This window comes from Anser brachyrhynchus (genome assembly GCF_964034855.1).
Source record: "Anser brachyrhynchus genome assembly, chromosome: Z".
NCBI lineage: Eukaryota > Metazoa > Chordata > Aves > Anseriformes > Anatidae > Anser > Anser brachyrhynchus.
In genome coordinates, this window is record NC_137697.1 from 54,431,542 (window position 1) to 54,454,851 (window position 23,310).

The following is a 23,310-nucleotide window of genomic DNA, read 5'->3' on the forward strand; positions in this document are numbered from 1 at the left end:
TCCTCCACGGGGGGGCTGCAGCGTGGAGATCTGCTCCATGTGGGACCCATGGGCTGCAGGGGGACAGCCTGCTCCACGAGGGGCCTCTCCACAGGCCGCAGGAGAACTGCTGCTGCCTCCCTGGAGCACCTCCTGCCCTCCTGCTGCACTCACCTGGGGGGCTGTAGGCCTGATTCTCAATCCTCGCTCTCCCAGCTGCTGTGGCACAGCAGTATTTTTCCCCTTCCTTAACTCTGCTCTCCCAGAGGCCCACCCACCATTGCTCCCTGGCTCAGTTCTGGCCAGCAGCAGGTCCCTTTTGGAGCAGCTGGAGCTGACTCTGATCTGACAAGGGGCAGCTGCTGGGCTCTGCTCACAGAGGCTACCCCTGCAGTCCCTCTGCTATGACAGCCTGCCATGTAAGCTCAATACAGCACCTCATGTCCTTGGTATTTGAATGTGAGGGAGCGTGGGCCAGAAGCACCATTTTCTCTGATCTACAGTTCATACTTCCATGTGCAGAATAGATCTTGTCAAGGTTGAAAATGCAGGTTTTCTTGCCTTGCTATCACTTTGTCAAGGTGAGTTTGTGATTGTGTGAATGGGAAAAATCTGCTGGAATTTCAGGGAGGGGAATTATCTGTAGAACACAAAGTGACAGAGAGTACAGATACTTCTTTTCACTGTTACAGGGTCAGAGGTACAGGACCTCTGTTGGAAGTGAGACTGTCCTTTGTGTATTTGTTCTACTAGCTCTGTTCGCTGTCCCTGCTGACGTGGACACCCATATAGAGTATTGTAATGGAAATAATGGAATCCACATTTTGAGGGTCAATAATTTCTCAGACTGATTTCACCTTTCATTGGCTGCAGTTATTGAGAGGAAAATAGGATTTTTCCCAAAGTAGGGAAACACACACTGACAAACTGATGAAAAGAAACTGAGGATAGGGAAAGTCGTATGGAAAAATGGAGAGATGGGAAATGAAGTGTCCAGGACCAGATGAAAAGTGTAAGTTGCGTTTCACAGAATGATATATGAGAGTCTTGGCAACCCTGGTCATGCATACTGAGCTTCTGTTGACTTTTATGGACTAATACTCACCTGTCACTAATGTGTTGGATTCTGTAGTCTCTCAACATTATTGCTTTCAGTTACTGGGATTTTGGAAAAAATAAAAAAAAAAGTCAGTAGTGTTAATATTAGGTTTTACTATTCACTTAAAAATCAGATTATTTTAATGAGGATCAGTAAGAAATCCAGCCAAGTAGTTGTGATACTAACTGATTTTTGATACAGTTATTAAGACTAATTATCATTATTAATTTCAGCAGGCCAGTCTCACAATTATGTTCCTCTGCTCATGATATCTGAGAACATGAAATGGACTCTATATCAAGATAGCATTTATGATTTGTGCTTTGTGAGGAAGTCAAAACTCTGCCTTAGATTAAATTGTGATAGCAAGTGAAAATTTGGTTTACAGTTTGTTGCAGTGTAGAGCCACCTTCACCCATTTCCCTTCTTCCTTTTCCAATTATTCCATGGTATTTCAGTGGAAGACTTCCTTGCAGTTGTTTGTGATGCTGTTGAAATAGTTACAGTGCTGTGGGTTCCGTTTATTGTTGAACTTCATTTATCAAAGCAGTTGCCTCCCTTCTACAAAGGGAAAGGAGGAGCCATTCTCTTCCTCGGAGGCTTTCCAAGCCCTCATGTCCTCTACACCTTTGTGGCAAGTAGAGGAAATCAGCTCAGAAGCATATGCCTGGCTATTTATGGGATCATTTAGGTGGGCTCCTTACAAAGACTTAAGTCTTTTACAAAGACTTGTAACTTCACAGTTCAGGCTCCACCAGGAAGTATGTATATAGTGTCCAATTTGAGGCCATGACTGAGTGGGAGAATAGAGGCATATGTAACTGTGCTTTTTTTTGTTTGAAGGGCCTGATACTCCTGAGGTACTTGCTTTGGAAATTAAAATCTTGACACTAACTTTAAATTGTTACTACATATTTTCACTGAATTTTTAAAACGTACCTAGGGCTGGTAGCCAGATTCCATGCAGCTTGATGGGGAATTTCCAAAGCTCTCTTTGAAATTGTTTCACGGGTGATTCTACAGTGGTTACCCAGGTATTTTGGTGTTGTGACATGATCACTTAGGAGTTCAACTGGACAAAGAAAAAAAAAAAGTAATATTCCTAATTTATAAGAAAATTTAAACTCATTTAAGATACTAGAAAATAAAATAATTACAGAAAAAAAAGTTATAGCAAAAACTGTAAATTTTGTCTTGCAATTAATGGCATACATACGTATGTGTGAGGTAATTTTGCATACTCTTAAGGAAAACTATGAAATGCAATTTTCACTGTTGTATTAATTTCATTCTTTATTATTATAATTTCTACAATAAAGTAGTAAGCAAAATTACCAGACCTGTTTATATGCAATTAGTATTTAAAAATATATAAAAATACAAAATTTTATTTTGGAACCTAGCAGGTTTAATTAAAGACTTCTATGTCTTGATAATGTAACTATAGGAAGCATTACTTTCTTGGACATGTTGCTACCCTGAAAAACATTTTGTTATGTTATTCAAAAAGACAGAAGAGTATTTAAAGAGGAAGTGAAGTATGAGTAGATGCTAAGAGTTACTAACCTCAGTAAAAAAAAAAAAAAAGTATTGCACTGTTTAGCACTACATTACAAAAGGTTCGAGTATGTTTTGTTGAGTTCTGAAAACTTTGTAGGATGATATTTTTATTTATGATTGTCTAGCATCATTTTCTAAAAATTGAATTTAATTAATGATTTTTGTTCGAATGTAACATGCTAGGATGTTGAAGTTTAAAGGTTTCTTTATATCCAGTATATTGTTAAATGCTAAATAATCACTAGCATTTACATAGATTGACAGGGGGGTCTGAATTAATATAATCTCCGAGATAAACACCTGTTTGCCCAAGAACACAGACAGAGTGAACTCAAAGCTGACATTAGTTCCTCATATCATTTTGCCCTTTTGTTAAACAATCATGAATTAAGCATGGAGTGTCATTGTTATCTTTGAATTTCCTGCCTTTTGTTGATTTGTGTCACAACCATAACATTACTTAAACATAGGGGGTTTTGTATTTAAGCTTTTCCTAAGAACTAGTAAGAAAGCTAGGATTTCTCAGCTGTGGGGAGACTATGTGTCAAATGAATTAGGCTGATGTGGAGACATATAGCAGTGAGCTAGGGCAGCAATCACACACAGAATTGTGTAACTGTCTTTTCAATTTTGTGCTCTAATTCTGGGTTTATTGATATCCTTAGTGTTGGGAATTTGTTTTAAGTAAATTATTATTTATAAAGTTGGGTGAGGGTGCATAGTGCTATGCACTCTGAAACACAAAACTAAGATTTTGTATTCAAAGATGAAAAGAAACTGGCCTATGAAACAGGACTAGATATTTTAAGGACCTGTTCTTGCAAAAATATCTAAGGATAAGTTTACTAAGAAAAAAGTTTTTTTTTTTTTTCACTAAAAAACAAAGCAAAAAAAACTGCATTCTTACTGGTAAAGAAAAAACAAAAGTCTCAAATGTTTTGCCTCAGTGTTACAAAAATAGTCACACTTTTTTTTTTGTCTGTATATGCAGAAAATCATTTCAAGCAAGGTTTAAAACACAGGCTTCCACTAAAGGGAAAGAGAAACAAACAAACAGACAAACAAAAACAACCTTTTCAAATTTGAATTTGGATAGAAGCGTCTGTAAATCAGTAAATCAGCCTGTAGGGTGAGAAATCAGTTAAGAAGTTTCTGAAAAAAAATAAATATCCAAACTCTTATTAATAGAAGTAAAGTTAAAACAGTTTAGGGAATATATTTATCTCATAATGATTGCTGTCATGTAACCTGCAGAAGATGACAGTTTCTTTATAGTTTTCTTGAACAATTTCCACTACATAGTAATTCTGGATTTTGCCTAACTTAAAATTCTTTATTTCTAGTTATTAAGCACAGAGCTTTTCAAATGAAATGCTTGGCACAAAGACCTGAAACTAGCAGTATTATCTTACAGATAACTTTAAGACTCTGAATATTGAAAAAGAGTTCACTAAACATCTAGACTTTTTGTTTTCTACAACTGTGAGTATTCTTGTCTCATATTGCCTCTTTTCATCATTTACTGATACATTTATTCTACCTGAGGACGTATGATTTTTTTTTAATGTTTCTCTTCTATGAAAGCATTTGCTAAAGCAAAAAAAGGAGTTTCAGAAACTATAATTGAATTATATCATTTTTATTTAAAATTTTATTAATTGGACATAGCTGTTAAAAACAGATATCTGGAGGAATAAGTGTTTATGCTGAGTCAAGTCCAATTGCCACAAGATAAAATATTTTTGGAAGTTGTACTTTTTTTAATAACTGGATTCTTTTCTGAGAAGTGAGATACAGCTTAAATCATGTTAAAATAGTTTTAAATGTTAAAATAGTTTTTCAAGATGCTGTTAAACTCTGATTTTTAATATTATAGGCTATGTATGCTATCTATGTTAAAATAGAATATTTCAATTATCAGATGATCGGGTCTTCCTACGAATAATACAGATAAATCCCATGTCTCGAGTTTTCTTTCAATATTTAACATTTGTCATGTCAATCATAAAGACTAAGCATACTGAGTATTCTCACTAAAGATTATTTCATTTCTGCTTCTCACTTAGATTAGCAATTCTCACTAATGGTTGATCTTGCTAAAACTATACTTTTCCTAATTTTGAATTTTTGTCTTTATGAATTTCATTCTATTTTTAAAATACCATCTAGTTTGTACAGTGTTACTCAAAAAGGAAATACAGTATTTGTGGTGTAAACCCAAAACATATGGATAAACAAAATGGAACATAGTAAATTCCCTTTTGTGTTAAAAAAGAGTTCCTCTTTACACATTTCTTGTTTGCAATCTCTTTCTTAATCATTTAAATAATATAGCTTTCATTTTGTCTTTCAAAATTATTCTGAATTACTGCTATATTGAGTTCCAGGTTTCCCTTGATTATTTTTTTTCTCAGAACTGATTTCTCCCTTGTTATATTTTCCTATCCTATGCAATTTCTTCTGTCTTGTAGTCCTTTAATGGCACAATGCATGCAAACAGTAATCACACTGAGGACTATGTTCATGCCTGTAGGTAAGTGTGCAGATAATCTTCCCAGGATTAGGGCCTCTGTTTTCATCATTAGTATTTATTTATATTTTCTATATATGTGTGTTTCTGTCTCTATAACATTATGTCTATTCACTATTTATTAGCTAATTATATTCTTATTTTTATATATGAAAAAAATACAGAGAGAGATGTATTATAGATGTATAGATTTATTCAGTTACTTACGTGTTCACAAACCTGAACTCATTGAAGTAAATTGGCAGGATTTTTAATGCTAAATGCCAGATTTTGAGGTTCTTTTTTATGAGTTCCTTTTCTGTGGCTGGGCTGCAACTTTACTTGTAGTAATCTGTAGGAATTAAAGAGTAAGTGGAGGATAAGGGATTTGTACCCTGTTGAAAGTATTAACATTACTTCCTTCCTTTGACATAATCTCTAACAAGTAGTAAAGTGTTTTTGTTTGGTTTTATATTCTTTCAGCATTCTGGAGCAAGTACTTCTTACTTTTATCAAAACTCTAGTAATTGTAAGGATCAGTGAAAGCTTATTCTAGCAATAGGAGTTGGCAGTGTTATGGAATTTAACAAAGCAACAATCTGCAATATAACTTAACTATCTCTTCATCTATTTAGGGCATTACAGTTCATGTTGAGTACAGAGTGAAGATCTGGAGTCTTTTCTTGTGTTTCAAAACCTCTGTGCATTTCTTTCTAACTAGGAGAAAAAAATACAGAATATACAGCTTTTGTAATGACATTTTTCAGCTTGTATGTTTTCATTTTTTACATTCCTGGAGTTTTTTATATTGTTGTAAATTAAACTGTAGGTAGGACTAGTTTTTCATGTATGCAATCATGCATAATTTTTTTGTACATAAGGGTTCTTGTTAACATTGAAACTAAGAGGAGAGTTATTGGGAAAAAAGATAGAAGTATACTCATGTATTTGAGGATTAGGATCTATCAGAAGACATCTTTAGTTCTGTAAAGAGTGAAGTGAATAGATGACATTAGTAACTTGTCTGGAATTTTCAATAGGAGTAATTATTAAAAAGAGGCCAAATAAGAATTTTGTCAAAAGTAATCACTGAAGGGAAAAAAACAAAAACAAACAAAAAAACCTTGAATAAAGTTTTAGCACAGTATGTGATTCATAACTGTGAAAAAACATTTTTTGCATAAGTTTTAAGAATATCCCCAATGTCATGAAAATTCAATGCAGTTTTCTTTAGAAGTTGATTTGGGATACTACTGTGCATCTTCACGACCCTTACAGTGAGATGAATTACAGCAACAGCATATTTCTCAAATAACAGATAGTTGCAAATCCTTTGTCCTTCAGTAGATAATAAAGGTTTTTCTCTTCAAGCAATGAGATGAGAGAAACTTCCCAACTATTTTTTGTCATTCTAGATGTTAGATTGTACCCCTTAACCTGTAACCCTTAAAAATAACATAGCATAATAGCCAGTTGGAGGAAGCTGAATATAGATACACTTTCGAGTCATCAGGATGCACAGAGCAGAAGCCTATGATTTATACACAGTTTGTTCCCAGGTGGTTGTTCTAAATGTGGAAAGCGGAGTTGTGTTGTTCTTTGCGTTTTGTTTGTCTTGTAGGGAGATGCACAGGTACTGCTGTTTTTCATTTAATTTCTTCTGTGGGAAATTTTAACAGGGTTTTGGGGTGTTATTTTGATTCCTTGGTGACAAACTTGGCAGTCGTTTATCCATCATAATAGAAACGTTAATTTTGAGCTATTTTATCTTTAGAGGTGCTTCAGTTAATCTTTGAAAAAATTTCTGTGAACCAGCACACAAAATTTTTTTCTGATATAGCAAGAATTAAAATGGCCAAAACCTCAGCGTATGTTTCAAGAAATACATTTTTAGGCTCTTGTTTTATTCATTTACTATATTTACTGTGTTAGAAAACTATATTATAATATTGAACTTTCATTTGACCCAGGATCTAGCTTCTGTTCTCTCGTGATACTTGTGCTTCCTGTTTTATATGACCTTTAAAAAATAATGTAAAGCTTTATTTCTTGTATTGAATCCTTGTATGGATCCTCCAGGTGCATCTTTAGTGAGCTACCACACAGCAAAAATATTTGTTGAAGTTATTATATCTAAGAATTTATTTGCAACTCAAGACCGATTTAAAGTGCAAACAAATTTGTTACATTTAAGCCATGTAATTATGGTTATGATCACTGGGGGTCCTTATAATTTTTTTTATTTTTTATTTTTTTTATATTTTGTTAACCCCTCAAACTACTAAAGATATGTATTGTCATTTTGTGTTTTTGTCTAATCTTTCATTTCAAACAGTATCTTTTAATTTCACACTGCAATGGACAATACCATTTCCAACAGAATATTTGATTTGCAGACAGTGGTAGATTGACTTGAGAAAAACAACTGTGAAACTTGTATTTAATAGGATTCTATTTCTTTCTTGGTTAGAATATAATTTAATTTAAATTTTTAAAACATGTAATATTTTCTGGTAAACACCAATAATTATTTGCATTAACCCTTGCCGTAATCTAGTTTTATATTTAATTCATTGAACTTTTGAATTCATATAAAATTTGCCCGTAGACCACTTAATTTATAGAATAGCAATACCAATGTACTTCAATAATAATAATAATTGTTAGCTGCTTTAAAATTGTTTCTGTAAAACCTAATTCCCCCAGTGGGGAATATGTAAGGGTACCTTTCATAAGGCTAAGTTCAGAAAAAACATTTGTATCCTTTGTAAGTGAGAGAAAACAGAACTCAATGAAAGGAAAAAATATTTAACTGAGTCTTTTTACATTTAATCACATACAATACAAAAGTCCGGTTTATATACGTAATCATGCAAGTAGTAAGTTGCACTGTATTTTAAAGTTTCTGTGCTCGTTTGCAGTTTCACTTTATTTCTTCTAAATTGTAGGAGCCAGTTTTATGATCCCCTTCTTAATGCACTGTCAAATATATTTTAACAAATTATATTTTAAAATTACAGTGTTACTTCAGTGTTGCCTAAATAAGTGATTATTTTCTTCAAGCAGCATCTGTAAGGGAGATTTAATTTCAAAGTGCTTAATTATGATAACAGTTGTTTACAATTCATAGCAAGTAATATTGTTGTTTCAACAAAATTACCAAAACTGTGTTTTTAAAAATGTAATTTTGTGGTGTTAGGATTGCCTTTCCATATTCTGTTTTTAAACTTCTCTTGGCTAGTTGTTGAATACCAGTAATACTCAGATTATTGAAGGGAATGCTCATTTTGACCATACCCTAAACATCTTAAAATTTTTTATCAAATACTTTATGGGAATGCTAATATTACAATTATTATAAATGCTCAAATTTAAGACAGAAAAGTTTCTGTTCATTAATCCTTTCAATAGTCTCAAGAATTTCATTAATAGATTGAATACCTAGAAATGTATTTAATTTTTATTTAAATGCCTGAAACAAAATTACTGGTTATGATATTGGTATACTTCACTAAAATAGAAACAAAACTAAATGCCTAATATCACAGCAATATCATAAATATTGGCTTACAACCTTGTTTTTTAACTAAAGAAAATGTTTAATGAAAACAGTTCAATGGTTAAATGTTTCTAAGAATGAAAAGGAGAATGTGAAAACAATTTCTAAATCTATTGCATCTCTGCCTTGTGGCTTAATATGAGGTCTTATTCTATCTGTACATGAAAAGATCTGTTATGTCTAAGTATTGCATCTTTGTCCCAATATTTGAATACCAATGTGTAGGGATTGTATCATTTTTTATTCATATTCGTTTCAAACATGTAATTATGAGTGAACAGCAAAAACAGTAAAAAAATTATTAACATGGATTTTAATCAACTTGCCTAAGAACAGAGGATGAATCCAAAATATATTTTATGTTAAGTAATGAAGTGGAATGAGTGGTACTTCAGTTCTGCATTCTTTTAATTATGGTGATTCAGTGTTAGTTTTTCTATGAAAAAGTATTTGATTTTTCTCCACATAATGATGTATATAAAAAGTTTATGTTGTGTTTGTAAACTGCCTCTTTCCACACCACAATGCAAAATAATATGGAAAGTGTTCTGTTACTGATGTAGGGACATCAGCATGACTCACTTCATAAATAACCTGAAAAGTGAGTAATCTTTGTGCTTTCAAAAATTAATAGATTATTATAAAAATTTTAGTTTGTTCTATTTCTAAGATTATAAGAGTTTTGTATTAAAAAAAATAAAATAAAAGTCTCAAAGTAGTTTCTAATTTATGTATTTTAATTCCTGATAAGTCAAGTGGGATTATTTTAGTGTTTGAAATGTCAAGTACCTTTCCAAAAGACTGAGACAAGAAGACTGCTTTAGACGCAGTCCTCTGACTAGGTGCCATTGCGCCTATTTTTTAGCTGTATGTACTGAACTGTATTACTTCTAATTATAAAATGCTTAATACAGAAGCTTAACAAAGTCTGTCCATAAGTATATAGTTAGAGGGTTGCTAATACAAAGAGAAAGACAAAAAGATAGATAAAGGAAATTCTTGAGCAATGTAAGAAAACAAATTTAATATAAATTATTTTTTTAAATGTGCAATTTGGATTCTCCTATTCATTTTTATATATATTTTGTGACTGATAAATGACATAACTTCTGTGATGTCAACTTGTTCAGACACCAAAAAAAAAGAAAAGCAAACACTGGGAACATTTGAACATCAGCTGTTAGACATAGTGATTCAGTATAACAAACTTCTAAAACTTTTCAGAAATCTGTATATATTAATACTTACTATTTTTCTTCCAGATCAGTATTTTTTTCCTATTTGTTTCATTTTGGTTTGATTTGGTTTGTTTTTTAACTTTTTAAATAGAGTTTATATGGTACATAACGCAACTAAACTACCTTTTAGGAACTTACAAACTCAGTAGTTCTGGTAGTAGTTCTGAAATGCAGAAGAAATTTTCTGTACTGCCAAAATGTGAAAGCACTGAAAGTGTTACAGAACTTTTGCGTAAATAATTCTAATATGAAGATATATTAGCAGTATGTCTCTGCTTCAAGTGTGGAAGCATGTATGTTTCTTGAAGAAAAGTGTAGGTCTACATCAGCAATAATAATCGTGTCAAATTTATGTTTAAAAATACTGTAACTCATTTTTGTTTTACCAATTCAAGTGGTATTAAGTATCAATTCGTCAACAATGCTAGAAGTTCACATTCCCTTACCTGTGTTTTCATAAGTAACTAATTAGTTTTGTGTATCTTGCTTTTCAAGCACCTGATTTAATACAACTTAAATGGGATTTTCCTAATTTAAGTATCTGGCAGATATCTTAGGTTGGCCACTGACTCACAAAAAAAGGCATCCTAAAATCACTGCTTGCTATTTAAAACATCACTCTCCACAAATTTAACAAGCAGCAAGGAGACAAAAATGTCAGGAATGAATTCAGAAGTTGTTCATCAGCTCATTTATGGGTTATAAGAATTTGTCAAACATCCAGATCTTCCAGATCTTCCTGCATTAGAGATTTAACATGAATATTAGTCAAACTTATTTTTATAACTCAATCAAAAAAACTTAGAAACGTTGCTGGGAAGAGACCTACATGAGTCAGCCTTGTACCCCGGGTGGGGCTGTTACAGGTCTGCTGTAGCTCTGTCTGGCCATTTCTTGAAAACCTCCAGGTTGGTCGCATATGGGAACCCAGAACTGCTGACTATAGAAAGTTATTTGAAACTAACCTTTTTTTCCTAAAAGGAAAAACTAAGCACAGTAGCACATTTTGGGTTGCACTCCCGTTTCTTTGATTTGTACATTTTGCTTAAATCCCTTTCATCAATGATAGCTGGTGCGGGTTTTTTGACCTTGGTGTCACTTGCACATGTGAGGAGTACGAGCCTCTGTAATGGAATGACTCTACAGAAGACTTTGTTCTTTCTTTCTGGGCCCACATGGAGCTGTTTTGATTAGGGCAGGGTGGTTATTTTGTATGTACCAGGAAAGAAGAAAAACAGGTCAGAAAGACAGATCAGTTCTTTATTTTTCCTAGACATGGTTCAACAATTTTTATGTAAACAGAACTTGTTTTCTCTATCGTACTGTGTTCTTGTCAGATAATTAAAAGAGAATTAAGAAACCATTCTGATCAAATATTATTACTGAGGAAATAAAAAAAAAAAATCTCATTTGTCCTTTGATCAATAAATATACAAGTACACCTTGAAACTAAGCTTGCAGGCTAAAGGAACAGCCTGCAAACTAGAGGAGACCTAACTCACAGAGGTCTCTACTCCCCCTGCAATCCGTATTCTCTTCAAGCTTATGATTTATGGCCAGTTAGTTTTGCACAGGTTTTGCAAAAGAGGCTAAAAGATGCCCTGACTTTGTAGTCACACAAAATCCTTTTTGTGATCTTATGTGAAGGGGTTTGCTAACAGCTGTGTGTGCACTTGCATGCATTTAATCGTGACTGCACGTGAATATATAAACATGCGGACAGAAAAAATATCTTGAATGAACACTCTTTGTATTTCTTCCTTATATAATCACAGATGAAAATAATGCCTTTAGCACACATCTTACAAGGATGTCTTTAAGGGAAAAGGAAGAAGACTAAATAGTACTTTCAAATAACTTTTGACTTTTTTGACTTATTTATAATGTGGTTGAACATTTTATAAATAAAGTACATTATCAGTGAATTTCTTCACATGCATTCTTCATGTGTTTTTAAGCAAAATTACAAGGCTAACTATGTAGTATTTCTGGTAAAATAAAGTACAATTTGATTACTCTCTGCTAATGCATAATACCGTTTAATTTGATTGTAGGAGGAGGAAGGTCTCTAATGGAATAGAAATGGACTGTATAAATTAGGTGCACCCTCTAATATTTACCTCTATTCATGCAATTGTAAATATTGCTACTGGTGCCAATGTAACAATACTTGAATTGTAAACAATTTTGAGAAATGGAAATGTGCAAGCACAAAACATAATTCAAATGTATAGAGTGCCTGAATCTCATTGAATTTATCTAACTAACTGCACTTTGGTATTTAAAAATTAAAAATAGAATAGAATGGAATAGAATAGAATGGAATAAAACAAAATGGAATAGAGTAAAACAAAATAAAATGATAATTCTGAAAGCTGTGGAACTAATGATACAATCCATCACACAAGTAAACAGTTCCCCAGTTCATGGAGATTTAATTATGTGGTTCATGTGGGAAGATGCATTGTTAAAGATGGCATGCAAGATCCTGTATTTTTTTAATATTATATATACACATAGCTTTGAACATGGATGAAATTTCCAATCCACACATCTGTGCTCTGTTCCTTTTATAAGATGCTCATGAATTTCTACTATATTTGCAACTTTGTGTATTGTCACTCACCTGATTACCAAAGATTCCAGTAGTAGAGATTTTGAAGCCCCTCACAGTTTGCAGATAAAAAGTCCATAATCTTGAATCAAGATTTAACAAAGACGCATTTGTGTAGTTCCTATGGGAAGTGGCTTAGAAGTGCACACAGAAAGTTAAGCTTATTACTGTACTTGATAATGGAGCCACTGACAGGTCTTTTGTTGAATGAGAGTTGGTGCACATCAGATTTGTGAAAGATGGAAAGCCTTGTTGGTTTTTTTGCTGACACAGAATTTAAATCATGAACATCTGATGATATCACATAGGGAATAAAAGCAGCTTTAGATGAATTGAAATAAAAGAATTCAAAATAAAGCCATTCAGTCATGGCAAGTGACATGTGCAGCCAAGATTTAGAGAAAAAATCCTTGTGTTTTTGCTGTCAGCTGGAACCTTGAGCTGTTCTGGAACAAAAAAAAATAATAAGATCCTGTTTGTTTTTCAAAGTTTTAGCTGATGCGTAAAATATTTTCAAATTCTGCTACATTGTATACAATGAGAGTATGGTAACTTTCAACTCCTTTGACGAGCTTGATGCATGCTTGATCTGTTCTGGAGATATCAACCTTCATTGTTACATTCCACGTTTTGGGGTGGAAATAAGTGTTAACTGTGACCATTTCAAATTCTGGCTGTGTGTTGCTGGATTTCAGTCAAAGTGTATACAGAAAGTATACAGAATGTGACTGTGGGTGCCCTCCTACATAGACCTGTTCTTTCTTCACTTTCCTAACATATTCATGAGCGCAACATAGGTAGTTTTGATCTTCTCCAAAGTTAAAAGCCAAACCACATTTTCACTGGAGGGCCAGGCAAGACAGCAAGCTTGCTCAGAAGCTGCCAGTAGCTGCTGATGTCCCTTGGTAGTAACAGAGGAGAAGAGCAGTCCAAGGAGTTGGTAGCTCCAGCAGTTCAACATGGAGTTAGCTAGCACCTTCAGCCAGAATGTGGTCTGTGACTTGGAGAACTCTGAGTTGAGATTTTCAAGAAAAGTAATTCAGGAATAAGGAGTAGCCAGACTGGAAAGCAGTTGTGCATTAAAGCACAGATAATTTGATCTCAGGAGTAGGAAGAATTGCAAGAATGGAGAAGAAGGGGTAAGCAGAATATCTGTGATGAGGTGTGAGGAACACCCATGCTCCTTTACTTGGTTGAAAGAATACACAAACAGGTATGTGCCTTTATCCTTCTCGTTCGCTGTACTGAATGCTAAACTCCTGCCCTGTTCAGCTGCTCTGTTGCTGCTGGAAAGGGAGCATGTAAGAGTGCTTTCAATAAATCCTCTCAGAATTACACATTTAAATGTCTTATATCCATTAAGATTAAAGCCTAAAAACTAGAAAACTGTATAAATTTGGAACAATTATGCTTATATATATTATATATTCAGAAGTTTCTCTTTAGATCATATGCTTTATGAGACAGGTGTTTCTGAAGTTTTAGAAGAAAAGTTGCAGAGAATTAGATCTATGTTCTAACACCATGGAATGTCTTGCTGTCTGATGCATTGTTCATTCATTTGTTTTTTAAAGCTCTGTGTAATAGCAGAATATTTCCATATTAAAAGAGAGAGAGAGAGAGAGAGATGTTGGAATTTTTAAAAAATAGAATATTGTAGACCATGTGGTACAAATACTGACAGGAGGAAAATTGCCACACAGTGGTAGGGTATTGGAGTTACAAATTCGTAGAATCAGGCACTTTTTTGAGTTACTAGGTTACACTCTTATTTACATTTACATTCATAAACTCTTCAGCTACTTCTCCACCTTGGGCCTGCTCAGTAGCTTTCTGAGACTCGATGTGGAGAAGTCTTTATAAAGATAAACTGGAAGTTACAACAGATGTCCATCTCTATTTTCTGTTTATAGTGGCATTGCAAACATCAGGTTTATCACGTGTTTTTATGCAGTAGGTATGTAGAGCAAACATTTCTACTGCCTCTCCATGGTTTTTGTGTTGTCTTGTTTTGTTTTGAAATTACAGTTTCTCTAATTTGCCACTGTTACCTGCAGAAATTTTTCTAAGCTTGTATAGATTTAAATCCCTTGTTCATCAGCTATGCCTTATGCCCTTGGTTTCAATTTAATTCATGAAGCAAGTGAATCCCTAGTTCAAAAATGGCTTCTTTGTGATGAGGTATATTTTTTTAAGTTGTTCTTTCTGGGTGCATGCTTATATCTAATTTCTGCTTCTAATACTTAGTACATACATTTAACTTTTTCAAGAGCCTGTTTTCCATCTTATGTCTTAGTGTAGAGGCATGCAAAGCAAATACTCCAATATTTTAGCTGTTATACTAGGGTGAGAATGCGTCCATGGTTGTGTTTTGTTTCTGTCTGCAAAAAGCAATAGGAAAAAAAAAAGATGTATAGTTCTATTTAAAATATTTACATGTGGACTTCTGAATTAGAATATCAGTAATATGATTAAAATCAGATAAAGAATTTATGGGTTTGGCAAAAACTCTTGGACATACAATATTTAAACAGATTTCAGAAATATTGTCATCTAGCATTTGAAATCTATTTTGTGAGCTTCTTTTGAGTATCAGGGTTGATATTTCTAAATCTGTCAGTTTAAAAGTAGGATTAGCTAACAGGCATTTTAAAACACTTCTGTCTATCCAAGTAGCATCTGAGCTCCAGCGGAGCAATATTGATTGATAAAATATTTGTTGCTCTGTCTAGAATCTTTGGCACCAGTTCCTTGTTCTTACTGAAAAAAGGATAGGCTAAAATTACATAAAACTAAGTTAGGTGGGAAAAATAACTACATTTGTGGTAGGGATACATAATATCCTTATGTGTTATGTAATTATGAAACATATGTGTTATGTAATTATGAAAGTATGGATTGATCTTATAAACTATAAGTACTCAGAGTGACATTTTAAAGGGAAAATGAAGATCAAAAATAAAAAATGAATGCAAAAGTGATGTGAATGAGAAAGCTCACAAACTGATCTGTTACTTTAATAGTTTAAATAGGGAACCAAAAGCTTCTTCCTAGTTTGATTCATGAACAAAGAAAAATTTAGTATAGGAAGATGTAGAATATTAGAAAAATCTCTATTGAAAGAAATCTGGGAAATAATTAGCTGGCTGTCAAGGTCCAGGAGGCATCTCTTCTGTCCTGTAGGCACACATAAGCTTCAAGCTTCTGGCAGCAAATAAATGGGAAAAATTATGCACAAAATGCATGCCTGCTTTAGACTACAAATTACACACTGACCATTTCAGAAGGAAAAATGGACATAACTTAATGTAAGAAGCTTTGCAAATGCATTAGTCAGAGAGAACTTACCAGGATAGGATTGGAAAATACAAACAGCAGAGAGAAGCATTTATTTTCTCTGTTTTGTAGAAATTGGCTTCCTGAAGTTTCACTTTTGGATATCGTAGATGACTAGAATTATTTGGGGCTTATCAAATTCCTCTAATCCAGCGAAGTAAGCAAGCATTAGAACATATGAACATGTTATAATATTAGAACAATAATAGAACAATAATATATATTGTATATATATATATATTGTGTATATATATATTGTATATATATATAATCTATAATATTAGAACAATATTAGAACATATTTTTCCACTTGAAAGATAAGGCTGCATTAAGTGCTGGGATTGGAAGAACCCTGACAATTTTTCATTTTCAGGTCTTTATATCTTCTTTCAGTGATAGCACACTTGTGAAGTCCTTGTGCCTTGACATAAAAATCCACTGCCTGCCTGCCATGATTTCATAGTTCTGTGCCAGGTAGAACATTTTGCTCTGCTGCTTCCCTTCATGCAGTGTGTATTTGTTAGTCAGATGGTTCGTTCCTGCCCACTAGTGCTACATGCTTAGCATCTGCTCATCCTGTCTTCATGTGGGTAATGCCATTTGTGGATTTCTCTTTTAGTCTCTCCAGTAGGAAGGACAAATTACGCATGTTTTGAGATGCATAATAACTGTCTACTTAAGGTATTAGTGAAAAAAATAAGGTACAATTTGCTCTCTCTACTGAATGTAATTATTGGCTTTGTATATCAGAATAGGTCAGAGACAGAATGAATTGAGCATTGTGTGGAAATAAAGTCAGTAACTGAGAGAAAAGTTTTGAAGAAAGAAGAGGGGTTTAGAGGAAGGCAGAGTGGGGAGGGAAGAGGTAGTATAAAATATATGACAGGATTGAAAAAAAAAAAAAGATAAATTCTTTAAGATGTAGTCTACCCTACTTCTCTGCTTTTTAACTGTCTCCCCAGTCCTGTTACCTGGAGGAAAGACAAATTCCAAAATTGACTGCTGTCACTTTTCCGTTTATTCTACTTCCTCTTAGGGAAAAAGAAAAAAGAAAAGAATTGAAATGTGATAGTTAGGGGTATTTATATCATTTGTAGCTTGCATAACAGAACGTATGTGAAGTATATGTCCTCTGTTATTACTAGTACTTTCCAAGTCAAGGAGCTTCAAATGCTTTAGGTTGTCTGCATGTGGGACAAGACTGCAAGACTGACTACACATACTTTGAGTTGCAGGATAGCTGTCTAGTCAAGGAATTAGAGAAGCAGAAAGTAAAATTACTAAATTCATACCCTGAATTATTTTGCTATAACTTTTGTATATAGGTAAACCAGAACTCTAGTGCTATCTCAACCAACACTGTATCATGAACCATCTGCAAGGCAACACTCTGACCTACTTCATATGTAGCAGTATGGTTTAATACCATCTCTTAACTCACGTACAATGAGTGAGGTTTTGCAATAAGTTGAAATCATAGTATTTTTAAAGCAATATTTCTGTTCCGTATTCTTGAATACTAAAAAGCCTCACTAACAAGCAAATAAGCAAATCTTAGGAAGCTGCATGAAAACTGGAAGAGAAGAAATAAAATAAAACAGCTATCAAGTATGAAACCTACCTGTTGAAAATTATATATTTTGTTATTGATAGTCTTTTATTTTTCCCCCAGACATCCATCACAGCACTTACTAGGGTAAAGCCAAAGCCCCTTTCAGGCTTTACCTAAGCAAAGCTTGAAAACGGAATTGTAACATAACTGGTCAGCAGTGTTTTGATCATCACTTTTTTATCTCATAGTCTCCAGGGGATACAGATGTATTAAATTGAAAAAGAGAATGATGATTTTATCAAATAAGCAGTCTGGTAATTGTGATGGGATACTTCCACAAATGGAACAGTTTTCCAGACATGCAGTGATTCTTGAGCAGATTTCTGCCTTACAATTTAGACAAGTATAAAGTGTTCATTGAATTAACAAGGGAAAAGACCAATTTCTAGTATTGTAGGAAACTTTTATTACAAATGAATGTTCTATACTGAAGCATCAATTTATCTGGTATTGAAGAAAACAAGCTGTATTCATGATATTCAGCAGTTAAAAAATTAAGGCTAGATGTCTCCATGCCCCGTGTTCACAAAACAGCATTGACAGTCCTACTTCTGTTTACTGCAGGCACAGTGCTGGAGAATATCCCTGTTCAGGAAAATGTTGAAATATGGGCTGCTGTGAATAGAGATGGCTATGGAAGGATATATGGAAGTTTAACTGTTATCTGATGATAATGCATGTATTTGCTACATACAGGAATCTTACTAACTGGTCAAGTGTGACTGACACTTATTAATCTATTGATCTTGTTTGATTTTTATGGCATTTTAGTAAATGTGTGTGAAGAGGTTGTGTTCTCACCTCGAAATACTCTGTCTTCCTGAGACGTGTTTTGTTTTTTTTTTTTTTTTAATGTATGAATGTTGCTGTTATAAAATGCAATCCAAGCAGAGGGTGAGTACTAGAAACATTTACTTTTCAGGTCAGTTTTGTGTACTAGAGCCATTACTGACTTGCATGTTTTCAAATAATGATATAATCTGAGGTACAAGGAACCTAGAAGAGTTAATAAGCAAAGTTCAAAACATAAAAGCCTGTGCATAGATGCCTAGAACTCAATAGTGGACACATCAGATTAATACCATGATTTTTTTTTCAGTGAATATTGTTTTTGATATATGGCAGGTTATATTTTTGAAGTGGAGGTGTTATTTTCAGCAAGTGGCAGTTTTCAATGCAGAACTTACCAAATATTCTCTGTAAATATATATATCAATTATATACAGAAATGTTAACATGGTAATAATAACTGGAATACAGCAATGCAAAATTGTCGGGATGACACCATCCTTTCCAGAAGATGTCTAGCAGCATTTTTAGAATAAAAACATGTAGGGACTAGGTAATCCTTCTCACTCTTACACATACAAACAGGTACACTTTGTGCAGAGTCCCCCCAGGGCTGTCTTCCTGTAGCATGCTAAAGCTTACATACCTCTACCCACAGTTTCTTATGTTGGCTAAAATTCCATGCACTTTTTTACCTGTATTTGTCATGCTTAAGCAAGGCAACCAACACATCCCACTGGTTGTTTATTCTTTAAATTCTGTTAGTGTGTCACTTGAAGACAAACAAAATCTATTTATGTCTCTACTTGTAATTGTATTCCTCCATAGGAGCAATATTTTCTATTTTTTTTCTGTAGGATATACTGGGAACTATCTAAATTATTCTTCTGAATATTGCTTGTGATTTGGTTTCTTGCTGGGGGAAAGATTAAGAGAAATTACTAAAAGAGCTGAGAAGCAAGACAGAGGCTTAAATAAGCAGCGTGTCAGTGCAGTACCATACACAGGTTAACTTCACAGAAGTTAGATGCTTGGCACCAGCAAACTTTCAGTACGGTTTTCTTGGGACTTGAGAGTGCAAAAGGCATCTATCTAAAGAATTCATCTGTGAGAAAAGAAAGTGGGAAAACGTCTAGTCAACTCTCTCATAACAAGTCACGGAAAATGAGAAACTTAGGAGATGCAGAAGGGTTTGCTTCATCCAGCCTATGCTGGAAACAAGTTAAGCGGATTTCTCAAGACTGCAAGAAAAATAAAAGAGCTAACTATTTTTAAAACATATGTAGACGTTGTAGTGAGCATCCTTGTTGTTCCTTCTGTGGGAGTAAATATGCAAGTTGCTTCTTGTAATTTTGTAAGTAAATCTTTAAGTCTTGCAAGTAGTTTTATATTGCAATTAATATATTTGTCTGTCTTCTATCATTAACTTTATATGTACTGCCAATACTATTGTAGTCAGTGTAATAATACAGGCAGTCCATACTTTATGAGGCTGAGCATAGTAGCAGTTAATTTTGCTCAGGTGGTCCTTCATGAAAATATGACTGCAGTATGCACAGGTGATATTAGCACGTGATATTTAGCTTTTTATACCTTAAAAGCTGCAGAAATAACTGCACTTTAACATTGCTCTCAGTCTACTTTTTGGAAGTGAAACAAAAATTTAAAACATCAAAACCTGGAAAGATTATATTATGTAGATAAAAAAATAGTACGTTAAGCTCTTTGCCACATTAACATATAGTTTATAATGTAAAGGGAGAACAAGCTCCAGAGGCCAAATTGAGATGGCTTTCTAAGACAGTCTCTAACATACCAAGGAATGACAGAACTTCAGAGGAGTCTAACTGTTCTCCAGGGTAACCCAAGAATAGGTACACCATCTATTATACAGGATTTTTTGTTTCTTTTGGGACACCTGACAGCACACCAGAACAGCCTGATGCCAAAACCAAATAGCTCATCATCTCTAAACATCCTCACATGTCAGCTATAAAAGTGTGTAGGATTCTTTCAAAACCAGGAATTAGATCACAAGACTGAGGCATCTTTTTTTTCGATCAGTTTGGCCACTGAAGTTTTTTAGTCATCCTTATTCTGATGCAAGAATTTGTGATAAATGTGTTTCAAACGGATAGAAGTAGTTTCATGTGAAACTGGGGTGCAGTGTTTTTTTGTTTTTGTTTTTTGTCATTTCCTTGCTGACAATTTTGATTTGAAGTTGTCCTTGCGGTTAAAAAGAAACCTGGCATTTGAAAAACTACCTGAGAAGGAATTGATTTGTATGTCTGGCATAATGATATAGTTTGTTATAGTATTACTCATGTTAATTCATTCTGGTTCCGTAATAAAGTTAATTTGTTCTAGTTCCATGGTTGATTATGCTTCTAGGATGGAGGAGGAAGGGAGATGCGGGAAGAAACAAGTTATAGCTCATCATAAACTGTTATTTATTATCTCAGAAAAAGCTAACATTAGTTGTATGATCTTTAATATCTCACACAATATCTAAAATTAATTTACCTGTGTTTACCATTTATCTGTTTTGACTGGGACTATTTCTGTTGCAGAACAATCTGGAATGGATTTGGAGTGAAACTTGAGTAGACATATTACTTTAATTTTTTAATATATTAACATCCTAGTATTATTTTTTTTCCAGCAGCTTGTGCTCTACAGAATTAACTCTGGTTTTAATGAAGATGCAACATTTTCATATGATTATAACTGCTGTATATGTAACCTATTTTGCAGGAGATATGTACTAAGTGGGCCAAGTGAGCCAGAAATGTTAACAAAACCTTTTTGTTGTCTAATTAATTTTGTTGTGTAATAACCAATATTTGAGTTTCAGATACAGAAAGCTCAGTCAATTTAAACCCGTAATATATAAAGTACAGAATTCAAGACAAATTCTGAAGTATGTATCCTGAGGCTAAGTCATAGATAGAAAGTTATAGCGGCAGGGCTTTTGCTTGGATTATTTCAATTTGTCTCCATTTTTGAATCTTTCTCACTAAAAGTCAATGTTATAAATTATTGGATTTTTTTGTAAACTTTCCCATAAGTATGCTTACAACTGAGGTAGATATATACAGTCCCAGTAATTTTGGGAGATGCCTGTGTCCCAAAATGTTATAAACTTGTTAGACGGCTTAGCAATAATTGGAATTGCAATGATTCTACTTAGGCATACAGTGTTTTCTGCAGATTTTCCCTTTAGGTGTGGAACCTCAGTACAGCTTAATTTCAGTCCTGTATTTGCATGCACTGATCTCCTTATATCAAAAACATGCAGAAAATCTGTTATGCAACCGGGAGGATGTTTGGTTAGTCTGAAGAATATCAACATCATAGATGAAGGTAGTTCTTGAAAAATACGCACTTGTATGAGAAATTGTGGCGGACAACTTTAATGATTAGGTCAGGAACTTGCAGTTGTTCGTTTGTGGTTGTTTGTGGTTTTGTTTTTTCTTTTTTTTTTTTTTTTTAATTCATCCTTCTAATATGGATACTGCTTGTTACTAAATCTCATAGTAAACTAGATGCTGTATATGTACATGCTTACTATTTAAACGCTAACATTCACAGATTAGACATCTAATCATTTATGCCTCATGTAGGTAGGAAGTGAAAGTATTTTATAACGGAAATATGACAGCACCTTAACTGGAAAGGCTGTTCAAGTCATTGGTGCAATTCATCAGCTGTTCTGTACTTCTAGGCTGTTTTCTAGAAATCCATTAAATATGATAGGAAGATGGATTGTGGTCTATTTCTGAATGACATTATAATCGGTACATATGGTAATTAAGATCAGCTTATAGAAATGTTTTCTTCAGGGTCCATCAGTTGGCTAAAAATTTGGAATAATCTGAGAGGGGTGGAACCTAGTAATTTCAGAATTTGTAGTTGTAGAAATATTCAGCATACAAATAGAGGACAAGATTGCTGTTTAACTAATGGTACATTTTCTGTGAGATCTTTGCATTACTGTCTCTCACATAGATATCGAATGACACACAATTTACTGTTGTCATCATATTCTGCTTTAAGAAGACTGTAATTCAGAAATATGTAAAATTTAAAAGGATGTATGAGTGCTAGTATATATTCCATATCATGCAAAACCTTCAAACTAAAAAAGCGGATACCTGAAAAATGTCTCCCTTTTGCTTGCTTGCCAAACAAGCTGTAGAGAATGTGTCACACTACAGCACAGCTTTATGCTACACCAGTCATTGCAGACTCTGCACAGACTTGCTTTCTTGCCCTCTTACCTGATGCTAAAATGAAAACATTGTAAGCAATGATTCTGCAGTTGTTATGTATTGAAGGAAATCCACACAAATTTGTGCACTAACCACATCATTACTTTCTTTTTTCTCTAAATGTTGATGTCTTACATGAGTTTGAGTATCAAAGAGGGTGAGAATTATCTACAAAATGGATAGTGTATTCTTTATGTGGTCCACAGTCAACCATCAAAAGATGCAACAGTATTGCTTTGTATTACATTTCATTTTCATTCTTCACGTTTTTTTTAAGGAACTGCTCAGTTAAGCTTCTGTTGTTTAAAAAGGAAAAGCCAGCAGCAAGAAAGATATCTAAGATCTGAAATGTGTAGTCTCCCATAATATTCTTTCTGGCACTTGTCATGGGAAAATAAATGAACCTGGTATCAGGCCTTGAAGTTTTATTAACAGTGAGTATTTTGAATCTGAAAGAGAAGCTTCAGATAATGCATTTCTTTGCAATTCATACCCAAAAGGAAGTTTGAGTACAGCAGGCATTAATCCTTATTATTTTGGTTCAGTTTTAAGTTACTTCCAACAAGTCCCCATCATGAACTAAGACCCTGTTGTGAGATAGTACAAGGCCAACATTTACACTTTGATCTACACAAAACAATAGAATTAAAAAAATAAAAGTAAAAATAAAAACTAAACTAAAGATTGATTGTCATTATCATGTTGTTCATTAATTTTTTTTACACTTAGAAAAAAACAGATGTT

The 23,310-nt window shown here is 33.7% G+C and overlaps 1 protein-coding gene and 1 long non-coding RNA gene across 8 annotated transcripts in view; one reads left to right on the top strand and one right to left on the bottom strand.

The window, feature by feature from the left end:
- LOC308185104 overlaps nt 1-13,696 on the bottom strand; it is a 32,078-nt gene extending 18,382 nt beyond the window's left edge. For 3 of the 5 annotated variants that reach the window (XR_013943113.1, XR_013943114.1, XR_013943115.1), the window contains exon 1: nt 1,085-13,696. This is a non-coding gene — a long non-coding RNA (uncharacterized lncRNA). The remainder of the gene's footprint in view (nt 1-1,084) is intronic. The other 2 variants (XR_013943111.1, XR_013943112.1) reach the window with 1 other exon arrangement.
- FBXL17 (F-box and leucine rich repeat protein 17) overlaps nt 1-23,310 on the top strand; it is a 331,132-nt gene that overhangs the window by 232,642 nt on the left and 75,180 nt on the right. The window lies entirely within an intron of this gene.